Here is a 24501-nt window from a genome sequence, read left to right on the forward strand (position 1 = left end):
AGCACCTCCAGGGATGGGGCACCACAGCTTCTCTGGGCAGCTGTGCCAGCACCTCACTGTCATCTTACTGAAAAATTTCCCCCAACATCTCCTCTCCTTTACTTTAACACCATTCTCCCTTATCGTATCACTATCAGACCATGTAAAAAGTTGATTTCCTTCCTGTTTATAAGCTCCCGTTAAGTATCAGAAGGCTGCACTTAGGTCTCCCCAGAGTCTTCTCTTCTCCAACCTGAACAAGCCCAGTTCTCTCAGCCTGCTTTCATAGGAGAGGTGCTCCAGCCCACTGAACATCTTTGTGGCCTCCTCTGGACCTACTCCAACAGTTCTACTCCTTCTCATGCTGCAGCCCCAAGGCTTGGACACAGTAGTCCAGGTGGGACCTCATGAAGGCAGAGCAGATGGGACTATCTCCTCCCTTGCCCTGCTCACCACCTCTCTTAATGCAGCCCAGGATACAGTTGGGCTGCAAGCACACACTGCTGACTCGTGTTAAGTCTTTCATCTAACACAACTTTTGGTTATGTGTAAACAATCTCTTCACAGCCCTCGTAAGTGGCACATGCTGTTCTCATGCCAATATTTATTTCCTTCAGGAACAGAGTTGCAAATTATTTGAGCTTGTTTGGAGATTCTAGTAGGGGAGTGCAGCTACCATATACCCTTGACCGATGAACGGTACCGTCTCTATTGGGGAAGGTCGTCCTCTTTGATCGAGCGCGCAGCTTCGGGAGGGACGCACATGGAGCGGTGAGGGAGGAAGGGGACACCCGCCTAGCCAGCCAGATCAGCCGAATCAACCCTGGCGATCAATGGGGTGACAGATGTCGCAGCCAGATCGCCCTCACATCTAAGTATTACTTCTTCAAGTATGTTAACAGCAAAAGGAAAACTAGAGAGAATGTGGGCCCCTTACTAAGTGAGGGGGGGAGTCTGGTAACGGGGGATGCTGAGAAAGCAGACATACTGAATGCCTTCTTTACTTCCGTCTTCAGTGAAAAGGCTCTCTCGCAGGAATCCCACACTCTGGAGGTTAGTGAGAGGGTCTGGGGAATGGGAGACTTCCCTTTAGTCAGGAAAGAGGACGTGCGTGAGTGCCTAGGCAGTACTAAGGTCCACAAGTCCAGGGACCTGATGGGGTGCATCCACGTGTGCTGAGGGAGCTGGCGGAGGTCATTGCCGAACCGCTCTCCATCATTATTGAGAGGTCTTGGATAACAAGGGAGGTCCCTGAAGACTGGAGGATAGCCAATGTCACTCCGGTCTTCAAAAAGGGCAAGAAGGAAGATCCGGGTAATTATAGGCCTGTCAGCCTCGCCTCCGTCCCTGGAAAGGTGATGGAACAGCTTGTGCTGGATACCATCTCCAGACAACTGGGAGAAAAGGAGATTATCAGTAGTCAGCATGGGTTCACCAAGGGGAGGTCGTGCTCAACCAACCTGGTGGCCTTCTATGATGCTGTCACATGCTGGGTGGATGGGGGAAGAGCGGTAGATGTAATCTACCTTGATTTTAGAAAGGCATTTGATACTGTCTCCCACGACATCCTTATAACAAAGCTGAGGAAGTGTGGGATAGACGAGTGGACAGTGAGGTGGGTTGAGAACTGGCTGACTGGCAGAGCGCAGAGGGTCGTCATTGGTGGCGCAGAGTCTGGCTGGAGACCTGTAACCAGTGGTGTCCCCCAGGGGTCTGTGCTGGGTCCGGTCTTGTTCAACATCTTCATCAATGACCTTGATGAGGGGATAGTGGCCACCCTCAGCAAGTTTGCCGATGATACGAAGTTGGGAGGATTGGCTGACACGCCTGAAGGCTGTGCTGCCATTCAGTGAGACCTGGACAGGCTGGAGAGCTGGGCAGTAAGAAACCGGATGAGGTTCAACAAAAGCAAGTGTAGGGTCTTACACCTAGGGAGGAATAATTGCATGCACCAATACAGGCTGGGGGATGAGCTGCTGGAGAGGAGCTCTGCAGAGAGGGACCTGGGCGTCCTGGTGGACGACAGGTTGTCCATGAGCCAGCAGTGTGCCCTCATGGCCAAAAAGGCCAATGGCATTCTGGGGTGCATTAAGAAGAGCGTGTCCAGCAGGTCGAGGGAGGTGATCCTCCCCCTCTACTCTGCCCTGGTAAGGCCTCATCTGGAGTACTGTGTCCAGTTCTGGGCTCCCCAGTTCAAAAAAGACAGGGATCTCTTGGAAAGAGTCCAGTGGAGGACCACAAAGATGGTGAAGGGCCTGGAGCATCTCCCCTATGAAGAAAGGCTAAGTGAACTGGGTCTGTTTAGCCTTGAGAAAAGAAGACTGAGAGGGAACCTGATCCAGGTCTATAAATATCTGAGGTGTGGTGGCCATAGCGGTGAGGCCAGTCTCTTTTCAGTGATACGTGGAGACAGGACGAGGGGAAACGGACATAAACTGCAGCATAGGAAGTTCCGCACGAATGTGCGTAAGAACTTCTTTGTGGTGAGGGTGATGGAGCACTGGAACAGGCTGCCCAGGGGGGTTGTGGAGTCTCCTTCTCTGGAGATATTCAAGTCTCGCCTGGACGCCTACCTGTGCAACCTGGTGTAGGGAACCTGCTTTGGCAGGGGGGTTGGTCTCGATGATCTCTAGAAGTCTCTTCCAACCCCTACAATTCTGTGATTCTGTGATTCTGTGATTATTTCTCATTGAGGCTATTTTCTAGTGGCATTCTGGACCAGAAACTTGATTTTCCTGCCTGACTTTTGCATGTAACTTATAGAAGTCTGACAACTGAGCCACTCAGGAAATGTTTGCTACCCACAAGTACTGTTTGAAAGGGCAGTTTTTAGTGAACTATAAAACAGATACTGAGAATAAAGTTATTGTGGCACAATGTACATTAATTGCTGCTAATTCCCCTAGGAAGTGCTACAGGCTTCAATGAGATTTCCCTACTAGCATTTACTGGGAATAATAATGTTCATAGGAATAATAACCTATAAAGGAGGTTTCTTTTTAACATGCCAAAATGTATTTAATTAAGTTCTGTCTTAGGTTTAAAGGCTGGTGGGTGGACATGGCAGATCTGCAAAAAGCCTAGTTTAGCCAATGGAAGTGCTATGGGAGAGCTTGGAGTCAGTCAGGCTTTAAAGCTGAAAGAAAAACTTTCCACTACCCTCCCGCACATTGTATGGTTCATGTAGGCAGATTACCTAATGTTATCTCATATGTGAGCTTAAAAGAACCTCACCAAATATCTTGTGTGACCTATTCAAAGCTTGCCTGGAACAAGGACTACAGATCTGTGCCAAATGAATAAGGAACTGGTTCTCCTTCCTGGTGCAGATCAAAGCAGCCAACATACTTTTGCGGTACCCTTGCTGATGTTTTCATTATCATATCCAGACGTATCATATCTCCTATCATATCTCTGAGCTAAGATGAGATGCAGACTGTGAAGTCCCTCAGGTTTTCTGACAATTATTTCCTGAAATTGAGAAGATGAATGCAAAGCTGGCATCCCCATCCATCCCTGGTTTTGCTTCACCTACTTCTTTAGGAATGTCAACACTACGTCCCATCCTGATGTTCACTTAGGTTTGTTTTAAGAAGCTATTAAAATGCCCACGGAAGGTCAGATACATTATGATCCATGACTTTATGAAGACATACTAGGAAATTCTTCTCTTCACAGTTGCTGTTTGATGCATGGAGGTCCACAGCTAAGTCTGAGATCAATGTACTTCATTCTTGTTCTTATTATTTCTCTACTTATTTATGTGATATGTTCACCTATAGCAGCCTAAGTCCTAACTGTAGCTCCTGATGGCTGTTCTGCATTCATTTCAAAGCAAGGGTTTTGTGTACTGCTAGCCAAGGTCCCAGATCTCCTGAAAGACTGATCAAATGCAACCTGCTATTTGTCAAAGTTGCTTTGTTTCAAAGCCCAGTTCCATGGGATAAAGAGGGAGATATGTTCATCTTTTCCCCGTGGGCATGATGACCATGATGAAGACTGAATATAGCAGGGAAGTGCACAAGAGTCAGACCTATAAGTCACTGTTGAAACATACACAGCTGTGTCTAAAAGTAGATCGGGAATACATACCTGAGTGATACCATCCTTGCAAAGGTAGTATCCCTTTCTGCTGTTGCTGACCTGAGCAAGGAAAGGATCCTGAAGACACACTGGCTCAGATCTCAGCTCACAGCAGTCTGTTTGCATCTGAGACAAGCACTAGCTGCCTAGCTTCTTGTGAGAGGTGAGTGGGTAGGGTTAGAGCAGACCACTGCATTTTAGTGCTTGGAAACTCTTCCTGCAATCTCTTCAATCTACTCCTGCATAAAAAGATTTTTTTTTTTTTTTTTTTCAGAGAAGATCATTGATGAATTTGTGCAGCAAACCTGCTCCATGCTTGGTCTTGTCCCAGACCATCTGAACTCAAAGTAACGTAAAGAGTGAAACTAGGGATCAGAAGTCCCAACAGGATAGTTTGAGAGATGGAAGATAGAGCATTCACTACAAAAATTCTTCCACATTCTTCAGAGACCAACTGATAGATAGGTGCTCTCTTGGGCAGGCAGATTGGACCTATCAGCTGCAAAGGGCAGGCAGCTCGAACAGGATTTTCACACTTTTCAAACAACCCTCATCTGACAAATATTTAATGGAGTATTGCTTAAAGCAGTCTCCCACAAGGTGACTTACAAGACTTGTTTCAATAATGCAGTGTGGAAAACAGATGAAACAACGGCTATTTAGTGTCACATGGTTAAACTTTTCTCTTTTCTTTTCTCTCTTTTCTTTTTTCTTTTTTTTTCATGTGGGTTAGCAAATCTAAAGTTAGCATGATTTCCAGAAACTAGGGCATGTTGTACCTATTCTGCTAACTATAAGTCAGGGTTGCTGGACACACTTCTGTATAGTTTTTCATCAGATAGTTTTGTCCGAGTTGTGAAATGCTACGACAAGTACTACCCATGCCTCAGTATGTTGTTAGCTTTTTTTTCAGTGTAACACATCCCTTAAGAAAGCTGAGATCTGATGCTGCATTTCACAAACCACGGTGGACCAAGTCTTGCTGAGGCTTTCCTGTGGAAGCCCATAGCAGAGGAGCAAAGCACATTGGTGGCTCTCTTTTTGCAGAATGAGGCAGAAGAGGAAAAGTTTCAACCTGCTTGTATATATCTCAGCTCAAACATCACGTCAAGCGCAAGGGCTGTTCTGTGACTGGCACTGTTGCTAATCTCAGCATCAAGGCTTGTGTTCAGCAGTTCTTCCAAGCCACTAAGAAACATTAATGTGAAGAGCTATGTACAGCTTGTGGATTGAGACCTCTCCTGGATAGAATGAAAATTAAGAAATGGATGACAAAGTGTTGTGGATTTTTTTTTTTAAGAAAAGGTAGGAAATTATACATATTTTGGGGTCTTAAGGTCCATATAAGTAAGTGGACTGAAGAGGAGTAGTACTGAAGAACTTCCCAGCTAGGGATAAGTACTGATGTGTTGTAATAGTCAATAGGTGTTGAGGATTTGAAGTGATTTGCTGTTGGAAATCACCTTCCTGCACTCTCCCACTCTTCTCTGCACATCATGGTTGTCTTAACAAAAAAGAGGCTTCTCCATTCGCACCTTCTGTTTGTTAGCTGCTGCTTTCTTCCCTCTTTTTTTTTTTCCTTGAAGAAATCTTCCATTGAGGCTTTCCGAACTATCTATCCATTTATTATATTTCCCCTCTCTTATAAGGGTGAAAGGGAGTTTGTCTTCAGATGACTTGAGGCTTCAGCTGAGGTAGATGCTGGCAAGCTGCACAAAGAGAAACACCATGATTCATCTAAACGTTAATGTCTATAAATAAAAAGGAAAAGAATAATTTAAAAAATCTTGCAATTTAAAAGATCCTTAAATTACCTCTGAAAATTTACTTCTGTTAAAGCTGTGATTTCATCCCCAATATACAAAGTGACAGCTTTATGTGATTTGCTTATCATAACAGCTGCTGGCATATCTGTATCTGCTCTATTCAGCTCCATGCTTATAAACTACAATCCATTTTTTTCATTCAAGTTGTTTTTCCCATCCCACAGGATGGTTGTAGGAGACCTATTTTTCAGCTAACCTACTGTGAGATGGGACTTGCTTGACAGAACAAGCAATTTCAACAGTTTCTCCTATACTGTTCAAGATCATCGCACTGCTACAGTCAAGACCTCCTAAAAATGCACTTTGATAATAAAAACTCACCAGTGAATGTTGGAGAAAGAGGATGACTTCTTGCTGTGTGTCTTGCCAATATGAAAGAGTAATTAAATACTCTGTTTTTTGTTGTGAACTTCTACCAAGTGTGCTTTGGTCACTATATAAATAATATTTCAGTATTTGCATGGTCAGTTATATAACTACATAATGAGCAACCACAGACTACTGCAAACACAAAGTAATTTGGAAATAAATTGCAATAGCTCCTTCAAAGTCAAGTTTGTTTCTTCATCATATCCTAAGTAAGATACCCCATTTTCATGGTGGCCTCACAGAGCCCACTGTGGATGCACAGTTTATAACCATTTCCATTCACAGCTGATCTGATGGAACATCTTGCTTAAAAGGACAAGGTTGTGATTGCAGAGCAGCATTTTTGCCCTGAATTGCAACACAGGTGAAGTAGAGATAATATTCACAACGTGGCTCAGGCTATCGGTAAGACCTGAAATTTCCAAGTGCAAACAGACGCTATGAGCCAAGGCCCCTTGCTGGGGGCAGTGCCCCAGGTGCAGCCGATATGGCAAGCCCTGCTGCAGGTGGGGAATGCAGAAGGCAATGGAGTGAGCCTGGAGAAACCTCTGCTTTCTTTTTTTTTTTTTAGATCATTCTTTTCCGGGTAGAGATAAGCTCCCAGACATTCCTCCGACTGGAGTTGACAGACCTTCTGGGCACGGTGGGGTGATATCAGCACGGTGCTGCTTCATGTTATGTTGAGCTATGCGTATATCCTATACAGAAAATGGGTGGTATGCAGAAAATGATTTGCCACTGTATTTCTTAAAACATAAGCAAAAATCCACGGGCCGTTCAAACCGCCATCATTCTGAGGGCACAGTGAGTGTCTGTGAAAGGGCTTGATCCAAAGAGAAACTGAGCCAAAATTCTTAAAATTGATTTGGCTTTCAGAAATAGGATTTTCAGAAAGTCAGATTTTCCTCTTTAATCTAAAACCCAACCATATAGTTGGAGGCACTATCTTTAATACAATTTAGATCATTCTTAAATACCGAAATAAAAAATGTGAGATTTTCTCCATTTTTTTCTCTCTTCAGTTTTATTTCTTGATTGACTGCATTATCAATACTAATATTTATCTAAGATGAAAAAGGTTTTAGAAAATAATTCAATGGGAGTAGAACCTGAAAAGTTATTTTAATAAAGTGAAGAAAACTGATTTTGCTTAATGTGAAAATAAGCTTAGAGAAGGGATAAGTCTTCTGTGTTTGACTCCTACACAGATAAATAAATAGATCCATCGACAGATGTATGTTTTTGAAGAACAAAAGTGTGTGCCTTTAGTGAAAAATCAATGCTACTCTAGTTGTTCAATATTACCCATTGAAAGAGCTTTCCTGCATAAAAGAAAGTGACAAATCATATATAACATGAGTGTATATCAGGTTAAAGTTTGTATCCTGGTAAGGTAATCAAAAGGATGAAAGCAATTGGTTTTGCCTCCATCTAGCTCCTGATCATAGATTGAAATTTATGATCAAAATAGTATCAAGAGGTGTGGATTTTCTTATTCATTATTCAGATTTAGTTTAATGGCATATGCATGATTTATGGTTATTTGAAAATATAATGTATAGAGAACTGTGCATATTACTTTTCCCATTATTATACTTCATTTGTTTTGGCCATAAACCTTTAAACTATCAAACACTATTGCTTATGATTAACATGTTTACATTTGAAATATATACATATACTGTTATATAAGTAAACTGAATGACTCACAAGAGTCAGAATAGTAACAGCTCTAGATAACATCGAAATGAGACCTTGCTTTAGTTTACAGGTATGTAAGAGAACTGCAGAATGGGATTTTGGGGTGAGAGAGGTGAGGGGTTCTAACTGGGACTCCCCTCTTCCCCCAGAATTGCATTTAGTAACATGATCAGAAACTCCATAGGGTAATAGGACCAAAAGTACAAATTCTGATATATGTGACTAGCTAGGCTGAGCAATTCCCCTGGATTATGTGGTCCTTTCTGCAACTGACACTGCTCTCACACTTACATGACACTTAAAGGACAAGCTCCTTTGGCCAACTTCCTCCTGTCCAAAGGTACTAACACCACAAATGCCCAGAGTCTCAGTGGAGATAGGAGTGGCTTAGCTTATCAGATTCCGAATATCCACCAGCTTGTCTTTTTTTCCCCACAAAACTCGTGTAAATCTGTTGGTCACCACATTAACTCCAGGTAAGAAAGAAAACATAATGTACGCATGTGGTGTTCTTTTCAGTTTAAAAGGGAAAATTGAGGAAATTCTCATTTGTCAGCCTGATACATTCTATACTTGAAAATACAGGCAGTGCATTGTCTCTTTGGTATATGGTAAAGCGTAGTTGTTAAAGACTTATCAGATTGGATGGCATTACAAGCTTTTAAAATGTATATCTATTAATAGTGATGTTAAATACATACATTTTTTTCAATCCCCCACAATTTGGCTACTTCAGCATAGATTCAAGAGAGTATACGGACATGACTTTAATGAAATTTCAAGGAATTGTAATCTTGAAGTTGGTGTCATGAAAAAATCAAGATGTGATATTAAGAGTCTTAAAATGAAGACATGAGCAACAAATAAGAGAATGAAAATAATGTGGAAGGTAATCAAAAATGGAAAGGAAAAAATCAGAAAAATTCACTTCAAAAGGAATTTAGGATGCAAAGAGACCCTTGGCCATATGAACTTGCAGTAGAATACCAATGTTAAATAGTTTAATGCTCTAAATATTAGTATAGTGCTCCCAATTCAAGGAGATAGCAGAAACAAAAAGGTAGTACACAGAAGGAGGAAGCATGGAGAGGCTACCTAGGAGGGGTGCAGAGGCATTTTCTGAGCATGTAGTGGTAGGGTTAGGAAAACTAAAGATCAGCTGGAGGTAGTGACAGACAACAAAAGAGGTTTCACTGAAAATTAAAGACTAAGAAGTGGACCAGCTGTTCAATGGGAACATGACAACTAAGGATAAAAAAGACTGAGGTACTCAGTGTTCTTTTCACCTCGTTTATCACACACCGATAAGTTTTGTCCTCTGGCGACCACCTCTGAGATGTTTGAGCCTCCTGGCAGTCTGAGGGAGTGAAACTGTACAGTAGAGGCAGATGGAGTTAGTGGGAGCTTCAGCTGATTAGCTATACATGAGTCCCTGTGACCAGATGGGAGGAATCCAAGGGTGCCAGAGGACCTGGCTGATGTCACTGATCACAGTGGAAGTTCCAAATGACAGAAAAAAAAAAGGCAAATGTCACAGCTATCCTCAGGAAGGGCAAGAAGGAGGACTGGGAAGCTAGAGGCTGGTCAACACCACATTGGTCCATGGGAAGGTGATAGAACAAATCCTCTTACAAGCCATTTCCAAGCACAGGAAGGACAAAAAGTTGATTGGCAATATGAATTTACTGAGGTCAAAATCTACCCTTCCACCTTGAATGTATTCTATGATGTTATGACTGTCTCTGTCGATGAAGAGTGAGAAGTGGACATTGTGTTCCTAACTTAAGTAAGACCTTTTAATTTGTTTTCTTCAATAGTATTATTACCACGCTGGTGAGATATGGATTGGACAAGTAGATGATAAGGCAGGTGGAAAATTATCTGGATTGCTGGGCTCAAAGAGCTGTTCATAATTAGCCAGTGGTACGAAGTCCAACCAGTGACCAGTTACTAGCAGTTACTCAGGGATCACTTTTAGGATCAATACTGTTTTATGCCTTTATTAATGACTTACACAGTGGGATTAAAGGGCACCGCAACATTCCACTAAAGGAGCCGTTGATATGCTGAAGGGTAGGGCTGTCCCTGTTCAGAAAGACTTTGGCAGAGGTGTAGCTAGCCAGCACAGAGAGGTACTCCTTTCCCTCCACACTTGTAAGACCACATCTTGAGTGCTGTGTCCAATTTGGGATTCCTCAGTACAAGAAAGACATGAATTTAGGACCAAGGACCAAGCTAGCACAGGCAATTGAGATGATGTACTGAAGCACAGGGACAGACACAAGGAGATACAGAAGGAACTGGAACTGTTCAGCCTGGATGAGAGGCACGTAATGCACCTAGTAGCTTACTTTTTGGCACAAGGTTAAATCAAAATCTAAGTACATTACAATTATTATAAGATTATTAGATTATATTACACCTGTAACACTGACGTTTTGTCTGAAGTTTGATGTTAGAGAACACCATTTCAAAATTAGTCATAAAGAAGACAATATCTTCTTCCCATCTGTCTGGTTTTCTTAGGAATTACCATAACATGATAAAGGATATTATCAGTTAAAAATACAGAGTCTGAGCTGAAGGTGCCTTTTGATGCCTCATAATATGAATAAGCCCAAACTTTGCATAGTAACATTTCCTTTAGGCTGTTCAGCTACTAGATTGCTGCTATTTTATAATCTTATAATTAGTAGTTGCACAAGTCCTCTCTGGCATGCAGCCAGTAGACTGTGCCTATCACATGCTGGGCCGTGGGGATCATAAAGTTCAAGTTACTCAGAACAAATTTTACGTACAATACGTATTTTAAACAAAGGGCTCATGGAAATAGTCACCAGGAGGAAAAATAGTATTCAGGTGGACTGCACAACTGTAAGTGGAAAACACAAGGTTGTATATTTGGAGAAGTCTCTAGGCTTGTGTGTGTGTGTGTGTGTGTGTGTGTACGCGCGTGCAAAGATTTTCTTTCATAATGGAGTAGGGTAAGACCTGAGCTTTCTTTTCTCCTTATCACTTCTCTTCATTTCATTGGAAAACAAGGAAAAGGTTATAGTTAGAACTGGACTCTGAAGAAAGCAAGGGAAGGAAACATTGGGTGTGAGAGTAAAGATATCCATAACAAAGGTCACTAATATGAAAATACATGTGAAATAGCTAGGCCTTGTAGCAAAAGAAGAAACACAGGGACTAAGGAAATTTGACTTCACTTGGCTTGGCAATGTATGCAGCCAGCACTATGTACATGTTAGACAAGCCTGTGTGGTACTGTTTGCATGGCTTTAATGTGGCCAATCTGCCAACAAGCAGTTACTGATGAAGAGGATGTGTACTGGCATATCTCATCCAGAAATACTATGCAGACAGTGCTCTATATCAAGAGAATGTGATATCTATCTAACCATTGTTTTTCCCTCAATTCCAATCTAAATCGATGTGCGGGAGAATGAGTAAAAAATCTTAGTGACATCTTATTATAATTTATCATGTGTGTTTGTACTGTTGGCACTAGACTTTTTGGCTCCGCTCTATTTTTCTCCTTTTCCTTGTGCATTGTTCAATTTTCTGGTCACAACTGCCAGAACCAGTAGGATGGTTAATAATCTTTGAAGTAGAAAAATGAGTAAAACTGTCTTAAAGTGCAAGTTAGCTATAGAAATAATTGTAAATATTATATGCAAAAATATAACAGTAAACAAACATTATGAAAAAAAAAATAGCTATAGAAATTCATCATATGATTCTTTTCCTTGGTACTGCCTAGATGTGTGTGGAGCCATACCCATGCATTTTGGAGACGTAACCACATTGAGACCTATGTTTTCCCCCTTCTGTGATTCTGAAGAGCTTCTACAGGTAAGAGAAGCACCTGAATTATCTCCTAGTTAATGGTTGATGGAACTAAGTCCTAGCTGAGGTGATAAATTCTGCTTCCTCTTTCAACACATGCAGCCTCATTCCTCAACCTTCTTACCATTCCAGGTAGCGACAATCAGAGGAGAGGGTTAATAGGGGATTTACATTTCTCCACTTCCCCGCCCTTCACACACACTGCCTTGCACCTGCATTTGAGATTTCAACAGATTCGAACAAAAGGCAGGGTCTTCAGTGAGAACAATGGGACTGCTGTGTGTATAAATAACAGCAGTTAGCCTTGTGATGTTTCTGTTACGGGTTTTGTGCTTTTCCTAGCTGTCCGGCTTAGTCTGTTGGCACACTGAATGAGTAGGATTGGGTTTAAGGAAAGAGAATCCCACCTTTGAAATCAGCAAATCTCAGAGAGCCTTCTACACAGCAAATCAGTCTGATTTCCTTCCTTGATTGGGGAATAGGCTTTTTGGAAAGCAGGTAGACAGAGAGAGACAGACAGGCAGACAGGGGTAGGACGTGGTTCCAGAGACAGATGCCTAAATTTAGGTTCTTGTAGTGGAGATGACTTCACGTGAGCTAAGTTTCTATGTTAGCATGAGGTCAACTGCCTTCTAGCCACTGCTTGTTTTATATTAAGTAAGGGTTTTGAAATCAGTATTAAATGCTATTGTTTTTTTAATTTTCCTTTTATTTTTTTTTAAGGGTAATATCTTGATTTAGGGTTACAGAGACAGACCACTGTTATTTGTGACAATCTAATTTCATTTTTTTAGTGATTCACTGTCAAAATGGTACAAAAGACTTCTTGAGCTACAGGAGGCCAAAAGCTGAGCAGCAGACATCCATGACATAACTTCATGAAAAAGATAAACACAGTCTAGAAGTATAAAGGAGAAGATTATCTTCAAGTAGGGGAAGGAATCCCTCCTCCCTGCTCTTGTATTGGCAAAGCCCCTAGTACAATAAAGACAGGGAACTGTTGGAGAGGATGCAGAGAAGGGCCACGAAGATGATCAGGGGACTGGAGCACCTCCCCTATGAAGACAGGCTGAGGGAGCTGGGCTTGTTTAGCCTGGAGAAATGAGGGCTGCGGGGTGACCTCACTGCAGCCTTTCACTACCTAAAGGGAGCCTACAAACATGAGGGGAATCAACTCTTTGAAAGGGTTGATAACAGCAGGACAAGGGGAAATGGTTTTAGGTTGAGGGAGGGGAGATTTAGGTTGGATGTCAGGGGGAAATTCTTTACAGAGAGAGTGGTGAGGTACTGGATCAGGCTGCCCAGAGAGGTTGTGGATGCCCTGGATGCCCCGTCCCTGGAGGTGTTCAGGGCCAGGTTGGATGGGGCCCTGGGCAGCCTGGTCTAGTATGAAATGGGGAGGTTGGTGGCCCTGTATGTGGCAGAGGGGTTGGAGATTCATGATCCTTGAAGTCCCTTTTGTGTGATTTTGTGATTCTGTGAAAGCTGGAGTATCCTCAGCGCATCGGGAACTGATCTGGCTCATTTAAAGAAAGGCCAGTGAGAAGAATCACCAGTGTAACCTCCCTCCTACGACTTTTAGGTAAATAGCACACAGTTTAGCATTGTTTAGCCTAAAGCTGATGAAGTTGATGTGGAATGTAAAAGCCACAGGTGCACAGAAGCCGGAAGGTATGCTCTCCACACCAATCAATTGACAGAACACAGCAGAAGTTGTAGGACAGAGACTTAAGAAAATAATGTCAGAGTAGAACAGGAAGAGCCTAGTCTGGTTTTACACACACCAATTATTGGTAGCTAATGCATCTCACCAGACCCACGTCTAAATGGAATGATCTAAGTACAGCTGATGCTGATTTAGGACAAGAGTTTAGTTTCTCAAATGCAAAAGCAATTTCACAGACTGAATGTCATTGAACTTGTTCAAGGTAACTTCCCCAGAAGTTCTATCAACCACTTCTGAGTTACATATATATATCTATTTTCAGCATCACTTCAAGATTTTACACCTGAAACGAGTTCATTTTTATTTGTCTGATGCACATTTCCAGCCAGCAGCCGGGAGGCTGAAGAGGATTCAATCCACAATTGTTCTTCAGAAAGCACACCAAGTGAATAAATGTTTATAACCCCAAATGGTGTCACGGCAGCAGATGAATGGCAGCAGAACAATGGGCATTTGCTGCACTTTTCAGGCCGCAGCCAAGTTCCCTAGCAACTACATAGGAGCTGTGCAGCCTGCAGAGGTACTGTGAGTGCCAGCAGGCTGTTACCTGAGAAATGACTGAGAAATGATCTTAGTGCCGTATTTCATTGAGGAGATACCATTAATCAATTGCCTGCTTGTAATTCACAGATACCACTTTCTCCCTTTGGGTAAACTATTAGGTAAGAATTCCTCTGGCTAATAATTTCATTGTTATTTAATTTCATATATGTGTTAGTATTAATTATATAAGTTTAAAGTTGTTTGAGTTCCAAGGAAATAGCACTGGGTAGCTGCTATGCTGTAAGAAAAGCACGCTGAGCTGAAGTTTGACATTAGGCTAAACTGATCTAATGGCTGTTAAGTGCTTAAGTGCCAATTGCTTCCTTGATTTAGGACTGTTTTTTGAAACACATAGATAGGTACGAGGCAAAAGGGAAAAATAAAAGGAATGGCTTTATCAAAGAGACATTGTTATTTATTAAATCAGTTAATCATATGTTACCAGACTAATTAATAATTACTGATGCAAGGAATGTGACAGATTAGCCTACAGTGATACCAAGTGCTCCAAACTGATGATGGAAAGTCATGGTCTGCCTTTCCCAGGTGTCTGACTGCAACAGAGAGCAGGTCACTCCAGCTTCTATAACACTGCGCTCTCTGCTGCTCTGTTACTCATTGTGTCAGGGGAGGGGCAGCTGGGGGTTGGGAAAAGGGTCTGCACCAGGGGGTAGTGGGCATGGAACGGGCTGCCCAGGGCTGTGGGCATGGCCCCCAGTGCCGGAGTTCAGTAAACATTTGGACACTGCTCTCAGATGTAGGGTCTGATTTTGGGTGGTGCAGTGTGGAGCATGGATTTGGACTCAATGATCCCTATTGGTCTCTTTCAGCTTTGGATATTCTATGCTTCTATAATTCCATGATTCTATGAACCTAAGTGAGTTTCTTTACCATTCTGTACAATGAAATCTTTTTTGCCCAACACTTCAGTATGTTGTAGGGGATTGTGAATTGTTCTTTATACACATCTGGAAGTAGATGGTCAGCATGTAACTTTACTTCTACCCTGACAAGCATTGCTTTCAGTCTGAATTGACTAGGAGACTTTCCATTGACCCATTGTCTTTCTTCTCCAAGTAAGTTCACAACATATTTGTTAGATTTGTCATATGCTACAGACTGGCATCTACCTCTATCCTGAAGCAAGAATTGTTGTCTTTGTAATTTTTACCTTTGTCACAAATAAAGAAATTACCATTTTACAGTAGGCCTAAGGGTTTGTGGCCACTGATCTGGGAGAAGGGAAAGGAGCTAGAGACTCAGATAGAAAAGCGATGTACACGCAAGTAACTCTAAATACCAAATCAATCACGTTTGAAAGTTCAGGATTAAAAAGAAGTGTGAGATTCTTGGGCTATGGCATCACGTTGCCTTTGGAAGTTTTGCTTCAGAAACTATTTTCTTGTCCTTGGTTGCCCTTCCTGGCCACAGAGGTTACTGCTTCCTCTGTAAAAATGGCCCTGCTGTAAGCCAGACCTCTGAAATGATTTGGAATAAATCCCTCACTTTTTTTTTTTTTAGTCAGTTTTTTCTTTTTTTTTTTTTTTTCAGTTTAGATCATTTTACAATGCAAACATGATACGTATGCACTGGGAGGACAAGTGGTGAATGTGGCACTGGAAACCAACATGTTTCCTAACACTGCCCTCATCTGACAAAAATCTGATTAAACTGTGGAGTACTCCTTGCCTCAGAATTAAATAACCTATGTCCCACGTATTTCTATTCCACAGGTATTGCAGAGTGAGTAGAAGAAGATGAAGAATTGGACATTAAGAATCGTGAAACATCAGAGATGGTAGAGTTAGGTAGAGGGACTAGTAATACTTTTTTTTTTCTGAAGGTGAGGAGAATGTTCAAGGGGAATAAAGTTATATGTAAGGTGGCTGTGTGGAGGAGGATCAGGTGAATTAAAAGGGGGACATGTTTAAGGGGATAGAAACTGTATATCTAAAAGGATGACTGTGAATCTGTGTAGAGAAAAAGGAAGGTTACAACAAGAAACTTTAATGACTTCATGTTGAGTAAGTCTAGAACAGAGGAATTAAATCATTACCCGTAGGAAGCTTCTCAAACAAGAGGGCTATTTGGCCTATCAGTACTGGAAGATTACAGATCAAGCAAAAATAACCCCATAAAACATCTAGACAAAAAATCAACAGAAGTCAATAAGGTTTTATTGACCAGTGTAGTTACTTGCAGTCTATTACTTTGGGATGTCACTTCTCATTGTCTCTCATTTTGGACAGTGTTTCAGCACAGCTGGAAGAATTCATAGCTTTTCAACTTCAGAGGGTTTTCTGGGAAACAGGGAGGCAGCTGGCAGTGTCACATCACAGTAGTTACTTGCCACAGAAACCTCCTAACTGCTGTCTTCTGTATCTGCACAAGTTGTTACACTTACTGCTGCACCAGGAGAAATCTTGCGCAGCAGCAGTGGAGGTGGCTGTATCTCCCCATGCTAATCTGGTTAACCATGAAAGCTTTCAGGACCTGTTCACCTGCAGCAAAAGACTCATACTGGTCACTATAAAAGAACAAAACTGCCATGCAGCAAGACTCCCCCACTCAAGCTTGTGGCTCACCTAAAATGCAGCTGAAAGATTTTGTGCAGAGCCCAACTCCTAAATCTCCATCACATGGGAAAGTTCCCCGCAGCTGTGACTTTTACAGGCTTTCCCATTGCTTCACATGTCCTTTCCAACACTTGCTGAACCAGCATAAGCTGTTGTTTCAGATCACACACACACGGTTTTACAAAAGGCAGAGCATCTCTTCAAACAATAAGCTTTTCATAGAATCATAGAAACATAGAATGGCTTGCATTAGAAGAGACTTCAAAGGTCATCTGGTTCCAACCCACCAGCTCAGGCTGCCCAGGGCCCCATCCAACCTGGCCTTGAGTGCCTCCAGGGATGGGGCACCACAGCTTCTCTGGGCAGCTGTGCCAGCGCTTCACCGCCCTCTGAGTAAAAAGTTTCCCCCAAATATCCCACCTAAATCTCCCCTCTTTTAGTTTAAAGCCATTCCTGCTTGTCCTATCATTATAAGACCACGTAAGAAATTGGTCTCTCTTCTGCTTATAAACTTCTAAGCACAGCAAAGCCACTGGTCTCCCTGGAGCCTTCCCTTCTCCAGGCTGCTCAAGCCCAGCTCCCTCAGTCTGCTTTCATAGGAGAGGTGCTCTAGCCCACTGAACATCTTTGTGGCCTCCTCTGGACCCGCTCCAACAGCTCCACATCCCTCCTACGCTGGGGACCCCAGGCATGGACACAGTACTCCAGGTGGAGCCTGACGAGGGCAGAGCAAAGAGGGACTTTCACTTATTTCACCCCGCTGGCCACCCCTCTTTTGGTGCAGGATACAGTGAGGTAACCCGCCCCTGTGAGCTCTCTCGGCCACATCCGATACCTGGGCCGGGCAACCGCAGCTCCCCTCTCCGCTCCGGGCTCTTCCGGGGGGCCACCCGCGCCCATCCGGGTCCGGTGCAGTATGGCCGGCAGGGGGCGCCGCCGTCCCGCCTGTAGAACGAGAGCAGAGCCTGGCGTGTAGCCCAGCGCTCCGCCAGGGCTCTGGGCAGGGGGAGGGCGATCGCGGCTCTCTTTCGCGGCTGCCCTCCGCAGCAGAAGCCAACAGAACCATGTGGGTGTGGCACAGAGGGACGAGGTCAGTGGGCATGGTGGGGATGGGATGACACTTGGACTAGGTGATCTTAGAGGTCTTCTCTAACCTTAACGATTCTATGATTCTATATTTGAGAAGTTAAAAACTATTGCAACAAGGACTGTGGGATTCCGGATGTTGCTTGCTTTCCCCGTACCTTTATCATCAAATGTCTGGCATTCACATACTAGTGTGTGGCTGCCTAACAAAGAATTGGAATAGAAGAGATTGGAGAATAGAAGAATTGGAAAGCATACCTTCCCCTCTACAAATAAATACAGCACTGCAATATTAATTTCTCCTCAGTTAGGAAGCTCCTGGATGGAAGTTCACCTCAACTAAGTCTCACTTTGAGAGTTTAATTCTGATCTGTCCAGCTTTGTGTTTACTTGCTCTCATAGTGAGAGTCATACACTGCATTGATAGGGTATTGAAATAGTTCAGATTTTAAGGCAGTTTTCAAATCACAGAATCACAGAATTGTTTGGGTTGGAAGTGACTTCAAAGCCCATCCACCCCAACCCCTGCCATGGGCAGGGCTGTCCTCCCCAGCTCAGGCTGCCCAGGGCCCCATCCAACCTGGCCTTGAGTGCCTCCAGGGCTGGGGCACCACAGCTTCTCTGGGCAGCTGTGCCAGCACTTCATTGCCCTCTCAGCAAAAATTTTCCACCAACATCTAATCTAAATGTGGCATTTCAGTGGATCGTGTTAAATAAATACTTAAATAAAATTCCAAACTCATTAATGGCCACTCAGCTATGTCTAGACCAGTCTGTGGCCTTATTCTCTCCACCTAGTCCTGTTTGTCCACTTTCTCACCTGGGATATTGCTTCCTGAATTCTCAGCTGTGATCTGCAGGTCCTCTCTGGACAGCATGTCTCTGCAGTGGTTATTTATATGGTGTCCTCTGTAGTGGTGTTCTTTCTTAAAGGTTCATGGTGGAGTAATAAATAAATTCTTTGAAAGACACCATCAGAGGAGGTCATGGGAGTAAAGACATATGCAAGGAATTGATGACACTTCAGCACTTTGCCAGTAAAGACACGAGCTGTCCTGTAGGAACAGGAAAGCTATTGTTGGACTGAATCTGCCTGTCTTCCTCTGGTGCCAGCACTCCACAAAGCCTGCATTTTGTGACTGTAATCCTATTCAGCTTTGCAAAAGGTACAGCCTGGGACCAATAGGAGAATGTAATTAAAGAATGCTCAGCTTCCATCCCTCATATAAAGGTCGTGTATTTGTATTCCAGTTAAGTCAGCCTTCGGTGTTTGTAAAGTGTCTGATGTTCTCTTATTGCTGTGCAAACAATAGCAAAGCCAAAACAGAATTAAATTTCAATTAATCTGAGACATTCATAACAGGCAATAGAACAATAAACATGTTTTATTATTAACCTTCCTCCTTCATATGAGATTTTGACCTCTTTATACTAATCTGATTTTATTTGTCAAATTAACTGTGAAATTCAATATTAGTAGTCCCAGACAATGACTCAAGCTTCATCACCTCCTATTCCCTCTTTGTGGGAAAAAGAAGGTAATAATTAGTTTTAAAAATAATAATAACCTTGGAATGAAGTTTCATTTCTTATTTCTGAATGACAAGATCCTTTTTTTCTGTTGCTGTTTTTTAACCTTTATAATGTATTTTCCTTTTCAAACTTTTTTTTTTTTTCCCCTGAGCATTTCTGAGGTCTGGAAACATTTTTTATTTTTTTATTTTTTGATGAAACTGAGATTCCTGAATAATTACTTGCCTTTGGGAGCTGAGATTTAAATTAAAAAAGAAAAAGAAAAAAAAAAAAAAAAGAAGTGGGGCAGTTGTGATAAAATCATAAGAATTAGCAATGTATTTAAATCTCTACACCAGGTAGGGAAGTTTTGTGAAGGAGAAGAAAACTGCCCGACCGTAAGGAGACTTTCTTGATGATGAAACCTGCAGGGCTATGGCCAGCTATGGCACCTGTAAGACATAGAGGGATGGTTACAGAGCAAGTGCAGGAAAGTGGTATCTTCAGCTGTGAAGACTACTTCGTATCACGCTCTTTACTAGGATAAACCTCTCCTCCTAGCAGCTCCTTATCTGCTGATAATCTTGCCATATCGCAGTCCACATCTAAAGTGCATGCACATTTTGGGGCAAGGGTAGTGCTGGCTGGGACTCTGCCCAGTGCCAAGTAGATACAAGAGGCTCGGGGCTGACTGCTTATTGGGCTGTACTGTTTATACAGTAATTCTTGTCTTGCTCAGAACAAGGGACAGATCAAGGCTTAATCCCTTTCCCGGACAACCCTATTACCTAACACCAAGAGTGGTAGAAAAGTCCTAATCTTCAGAGGGAGAGGGACAGTAAAAGTTCCTCTATCACAGATTGTTAAGATAGCCCAGAACAAAGCCTTAGAGAGCTATTGCCTACAGTGCGTTTGAAAAGGAGATAACCCAGCAGATGTCTGGGTTTGCATTGTGGTGTAATTACAGGTGAGCTTTAAAGTCACTGGGAATCAGCTGACTGTTCTGGGAAGAACAGCAGTGGTATGTTGCTGCTGTGCCTGTTTCAGCACAAAAGCACACATCTCATGAACAGGCACGTCTTGCAGAGAAACAGCATTGTGTTAGTGTTCACAGTGCTCAGCAGTGCTTAGAGGTTTTAATTTGTGCTCTCATGAGATCATTTTACCTCTGCTTTTTCTACCAAAGCTGTGAATTTCACAGTTTGTTTTTCTAAATGGACAACCAGCGTGTGTGATTTTCCTAGCACTGACTGCACACTCAATAACATGATACGAATCTCTCAATAGGGATTAAAATTTGGGTTAACAGCACTGCCTGTATTCCACTCTTATCAGTGCCTGATAATGGAAATTCTTTCAGTAAGCCAGTGCCAAACACAGCGTGGGCAGATAGGAAATCTCCTGGTTCAGAAAGGCTGACCCAGCACCCAACTGAATGGAAAATACGTACGTCATCCTTCAACTCCCTGAAGAAGCAGTGTCCTTATCTACTGCTTGCCTTATATTCAGGGACATGAACCCACCTCCTAGCCATAAAGCTTCAGTGTGCAAGCCATGATGGTGCCTCATCTATTCTTACTCTCTTCCTCATACTTCTGGGTTCATGATGGCTCCTGGACTCATTGTATTCAGCACTTACCTCAAAGTAAAGGCAATTTGATTTCATTCAAAAAGTGAATTCTCCTGCATGCTGGAGTGAATTCACAAAGACAGAAATTAAATCATGGTCCAGCTACTGGCTTCCCTTGATTTTTATACTAGAAAGTCCTAAATTATCCCAGGTTTTCCAGTGTGAATTCTCTATTAAAGTATATGAGGGCAGCTTCTTCTTCCCTTTTCTATCCCGCTGCTCTGATGTATTTCAGACTGATGCATACTTCTTTGGGGGGGCAGAGGAGTGCTGGCTTTGTATTGCCACTGGAGATGAGGGAGGAGAAATCTCCTTCCCCATTCAGTCTTAAATTGAAGTGTGTTTCAGAAATATGTTTAGGTTTGATTGGGAGGGGTGGGAAGAAGTTCTACCGTCTCTATTTGCTTCTATTTTACTTTGAAGCCACATCTTTGTTACCTGGCTTTTCCTGCCTCTCAGACATGGGAACCAGCAGGGAGAATATGACGAAACAGGTATTTAAGGCAATTAAGGGGCAGGCTGGAGCACAGGCTGGGTTATCAATCATTGCACGATCTATCTGACGAGGTGAAAGAACAGTGTGGGTACTCAGTGCACAGCTACCAGATTTGAAGAGGGGGTGTCTGGGATTATTATTTTTTTAATTAAACGTGCAATGAAATAGATGAAGTTTGTTAGTTTAGCTGCTCATGTCTGATGGCTTCAGATAATACTTTAAATCAATATTCTGACAGAGCCAAATCGCTTTTCCAGAACACTGATCTAATAAAAGCTCAGTTTCAGGACTGAAGCAGGAAGAAGACTGAGAATCACACTGAAACACAGCATTTAACTTTGGCTTTAAAAACAAAATCCTCGCTGCAGTCACCCCAAACAAAAAATGCTCATCGCAAAGAAGTCCACAGTGCTTCAGCCCACAAAAAAAAATTAATCTGTCAGGGATCAGATTACATCCTAAAATGTCCTTAGCTTGTTATTCCTGTCTCAATAGAAACTGTGAACAGATTTTTACGGTGTCATCTGCAAAATCCCACCCAACTGCACCTGCATCAGTAACCTACCTGAACTCACTATTCCCACGATTCAACAATAAAAGACTTTTTTCAGGTTTCGTTTTGTCTTGTTTTACTGTTGACAGAATAATATTCTACTCATTACAAATGGATAAAAATTAAATGCCCATCCACAATTTTAATTACTGGTTCCCATCCTGTGGTTTGGAGCTCCACTGCTAGTTTGAGGCCACGGTGCCCTTCTTACCAGTAGTGCTGATGAGCTTGCTAGTCCTGATTTACTCTACTGATGGGCTTAGGTCCATGAAACACTATCAAAATGTAACAGTGGCCCATTGGCCTAAAACTTTGAGAAACAGAAGTCTGAGCAAAGAACGTGGAAAGGAAACAGAAAGAGCGTGTGATGGAGTGACCAAGATTAGCAAACATTTGGGAAGATACTCTGGGATATTTCTATAGCATCAGTAACTGATTATTTTTTTAATGTATATAGGGTTTTTTGTTATTGTTGACAGTTTGTTTTTAAAAGGCTTAATGGTAGTAATGGTTATTAATAAATCAGTTCCTTCGAGAAATGAGTTTGTGGCCCCACTAGATGTCCTCAGTCAGTAATTCGACCTGAGAAGTTGCAGTTTCCCATAGGAGACATGCAGACCTTCAGGTGTGGGAAACAAAGCCTGAGCACCCCGCTGCGGTTTGGAAGGCTGCGGGCTTCCTCCTCCTCCTCCACATGTCGGTGAAACAGCCCTGAAAGTCGGTCCTGGCCTCGAGAGCAAACCTGTATCAAAAGCAAAGACCTCGTCACTGTTTCCATGCTTTGAAACATCTTTAAATGCATGACAGTCAATGTCCTCTGCATACATTTGGACATACTGTTAAATGCACTGTCTACTAGTAAGTGCACGGATCACTGTGTACATCTTAAAAGCCAGAAGAAGGATTCTCTTTGAAGTATTTCATGTTTGGAACATAAGTAGCTCTGTTCTACCCAAGGAATTGAATAATCAAGGAACCTCTGAATTTATGAAGATTAATTTGAAAATTCCAAGCACATGTGTCTACAGCCAAAATTTTCACGAATGTGTAAACCTGTGGAATCCATGAAGCTTATCTGGAAACCAGGAGGCTTTCTTCTCAGTCTTTTGAGACATTTTTTTTCTTGCAAGGTGTGTTGGAAAACCCCAAGCACTGCTTTTCTGCTCCTGTCTTAGGTCTTCCCCTTCACTTTGCTGGAATTGGGTATCTGTCATCTGTCATGAATAGCTGAGCTCAGAGTTCATGTCTGTCGTGGGGCAGCATTCAAGGTGTGTCTCTGCTTCATGGTGCTCATTTCAGCCTTTTCATTGTCTTTTGGCTTGTGTTGACAACAGAGGTTCAACATTTCTGAAGAAAACAAAAGATGTTTGTAAACCTCGGAAACAGACAGAAAATTAGCACGTTGTCAAGAACTGTGGTTTAGAGTATCCAAAAATCATATTTGGCATTACAATATCAAACAAAAATAAATATCCCATGGATGGCTTTCTGTGTAACTCCAGCAGGCTTATGCTAGTGTTTTGTAAACTGTATTTAAAAGCAATCAAATTCTGAACTGAATCTATACGAAGGGAACCATTTCTTCTCAGAAGGAGTGGTGAGGCAGTGGCACAGGCTGCCCAGGGAGGTGGAGTCACCATCCCTGGAGGTGTTCAAGAACTGTGTGGATTTGGCAGTGAGGGATGTGGGCAGTGGGCATGGTGGGGATGGGTTGGTGGACTTAGTGGTCTTTTCCAACCTTAATGATTCTATGATTTTACAAATAGTGACCTTTTGACAAAACTGGGAATGGCATTACTGTGCACAAGGTTAGAATTGCTCAGGTTGGAAAAGACCTTAAAGATCATCGAGTCCAACCACAACCTAAACATACTATCCTAACTCTGCTAAATCATGTCCCTGAGCCCTCATCCAAACAGTTTTTAGACACATCCAGAGATGGTGACTCAATCACCTCCCTGGGGAGCCTATTCCAGTGCTTCACAACCTTTTCTGTAAAGAAGTGTTTCCTGATATCCAAACTAAACTTACCCTGGAGCAACTTCAGGCCATTTCCCCTCGTCGTATCACCTGTCACCAGTGAGAAGAGACCAACCCCACTCTCACTGTAAGCACCTTTCAGGTATTGGAAGAGAGCAATAAGGTCTCCCCTCAGCCTCCTCTTTCCCAGACTAAACAGCTCCAGTTCCTTCAATCTCTCTTCATAGGGCATATTCTCCAAGCCCTTCACAAGCCTTATTGCCCTTCTTTGGACCTGCTCCAGCACCTCAATGTCCTTTCTGTACTGAGGTGCCCAAAACTGAACACAGTACTCATGGTGAGGCCTCACCAGTGCTGAGTACAGGGGCAGGATGACTTCCCTACTCCTGCTCACCACACCATTCCTGATACGAGCCAGGATGCCACTGGCCTTCTTGGCCACCTAGCAAACTGCTGGCTCATATTCAACCAACTGTCCATCAGTTTTTCTAGTCCGCAGCACATTGATCTCAAGAGATTTAGAATTTTAGGTATTAAATCTTATTTGACCATTTCAGTACACTAATGTCTGAACAAGACCTCTCCATTTTTG

At 42.6% G+C, this 24501-nt stretch overlaps 1 long non-coding RNA gene across 1 annotated transcript; it reads left to right on the plus strand.

Moving 5' to 3' along the window:
- The first annotated feature begins 10717 nt into the window (after positions 1 to 10717).
- On the plus strand, positions 10718 to 14760 carry LOC104914429 (uncharacterized). Its single transcript, XR_796008.3, has 3 exons — positions 10718 to 10832; positions 11722 to 11813; positions 13796 to 14760. It is a non-coding gene; the product is annotated as an uncharacterized LOC104914429 (long non-coding RNA).
- The last annotated feature ends 9741 nt before the right edge of the window (positions 14761 to 24501 follow it).

The sequence above is a fragment of the Meleagris gallopavo genome, chromosome 1 (genome assembly GCF_905368555.1).
Source record: "Meleagris gallopavo chromosome 1, MGAL_WU_HG_1.1, whole genome shotgun sequence".
Lineage (NCBI taxonomy): Eukaryota > Metazoa > Chordata > Aves > Galliformes > Phasianidae > Meleagris > Meleagris gallopavo.